A 2,500-nucleotide genomic window follows, 5' to 3' on the forward strand; every position below is an offset into this window, starting at 1 on the left:
TGAAAATAATTAAAAACGATTAACGGGAGAGATGATTCCACTGTCTTAACAAACATCTGGCTGAAAAATATCGGCTCTGCGCATGCGCCAACCTCCCCCGCGGAAATACAAAAAAGTGTCAATAGAAGGCAATACTGTCACGTGATAATAATAACACCAATAGGGAAACAATAGGTCTAACCTACAAAATGATCGACCAATCACAGACAATTGAACATAGAGTCTGGGTCCTTGCTTGAATTTCAAAATCAGTTTCGAGACGGCTACATTGTGTGCAAGATGTAGGTATACTCCGTGGGAATTCATCAAGGTTTTTTTATAAAGATAACGCTGCATCACTGAAATTATTACGTGACCACGGTGCTCTGCCAATGGAAATGGAGTGCAAAAACTGTGAATTACAACCCGGCCCCTCACACGCCTCCAATTAAGGTAAGAAGTGGTAACATTCGAAGATAAAAGTCAGATGCTACGAAGTGCCCTTGGCTAGGGCAGGCTAAAATCGGTTATTGAAAGTGAACCTGCCTCGCAGTGGTTTAATAAGGGGGGGTCCAGAGGGGGGGGCGAAGCCCCCCTTGGCTAGGGCAGACCAAAAATCGGTCAGTTCCGTGGTCAGTGGTGGACGTTCGTTTTGAAAAGTTATCGGCCAGGCAGTGGATTAGTTTCATCATCTTTATCATTATTCATATGATTATTCGCATATGTCTAGTGCGAATCCTTCATAATTTACGAAATCGATTTTATTGTACCAGCTAATTATGAAAGTATTAATATTCACAATCACCCTTTGACACTGCAACTAGACGTCATGGTATAAACGATTATTCAGTAACTCGGTAGGACGACGTGTGCCACCCACACTCATTCTTTTATCGCCCTTGTTTTGTTAAACTTTAAGTGGGTAGTTGCTTGCTTTATATTTCTAACTTCAACCATGTCTTTCTACTAATCCCTCCTCTCCCAATCACTTATCAGATTGATTTCTATGTTGATGAATAAAAACTCTCGATATTGATAATGCTTCCGGATTTCGTTTTAATTTTCATACACTCATTAATTATTTTTACCAATCTTGGCTTATCAGCATTTCCTCTATTAAAGAAAATTAACCACTTTGAGGACAAGATTCGGTTTTTCATCCCATTTACCCATTCTCGGCCTACCACAGCCCACCTCCACGAGGATAAGACCCGGTGCTACTTTTTTCTTTCTTTCATCTTAAGAACCGCCAGATCGGTCATTTATTGTATAGTTATTCAGGGTCTGCACGATGATTGGCTAAGAGAGCCACGACGGTCTCACGAGAAGACTCTATTGTACCGACCTGTAATACGGTTCTCTGCGAAGCACCGCGAGCACGGTTACTCTCCGCCCGGCGCAGCTCCGGCAGTTTACCGGCTAACAGAGCCATAAGTATTGCTCCCTGTAGCAAATTGACCAATCAAACGGTCAAGTTGAGAAGAAGAGATACCGCCAGCACGGCAACGTTTTTCGGCCAAGCAGCCACGTGTCCCTTGTAGTACGGTAACGACCATATTATAGTCACATCACTAAGTGCTGATATATGTAACTTTGCAAATGTTAATAATAAGCCTTAGTTCTTTTTACTTCTCCAGATTTCTTAGAATTTCGCGCATGGACAGCGACTTTACTTCTATTGTGATTCATTTCTTCTCACACTGGTTATTAACTTTTATTCCAGGCCTCTCATCACAATTCAAAACATTATGTGCGTTCTCTGAAATCCAACTTTGTATACCCATTTCTACTCTTTATGTGTTGTATACTTAGTCTTCATTTTACAGAACTACTACAGCCAAAGTCACAAGTGATATGAATCATCTTGACATTATATTGCAATATGTTCCCACCTTCCCTGCATCCATTTACTAATTTTCTTCTTCGAGTTTATCCCATCAACCTATTCTGATGTTACAATCGTTGCGATGGAATTCATGTCTCCCTTAGTACTCTTGAGCAGAATTGCAGAGGTTGGTTACCAACTTATTACTTACTTGACTTATTCTGTGCCGCAATCTACATATTTCCTGTCGAATGTGTTGGTTAAACTACATGCTGCATCATCTGTCGACGTGACACAGAGAGGAACAAGCAAGTTAAGTTAATCATCATTACTTCATTTATCTCTAAATAATATTTTGATATATCTTTATATATGCAAGATAAATATGTCTCTACCTCCCAGCATACTATTTTGGCACTGCTAATCTTCAATGAAATTGTTATGTATGCATCAGACACTACTCTGACTTCATTCCAGGTCTGCAAGTTGAAGATGATTCCATCAGAACAGCTTGGCAAACCAGCCTTGTCAACCCTGATGCCCTGACACCACCATCTTGAGAACCAGCGCACCTTAGCAACCGCATGGGTTTCATTGCACAATCAGGATGTTGGATTACCCGGGGTGTTAAATCTTCACATTTACGGTGAAAGAGAGATATAGAAAATGCGTATACTATTTCACTTATTCCAGGTT

Source organism: Penaeus japonicus, unplaced genomic scaffold (assembly GCF_977035675.1).
Source record: "Penaeus japonicus unplaced genomic scaffold, GWHDUDI00000001_assembly GWHDUDI00000012, whole genome shotgun sequence".
NCBI lineage: Eukaryota > Metazoa > Arthropoda > Malacostraca > Decapoda > Penaeidae > Penaeus > Penaeus japonicus.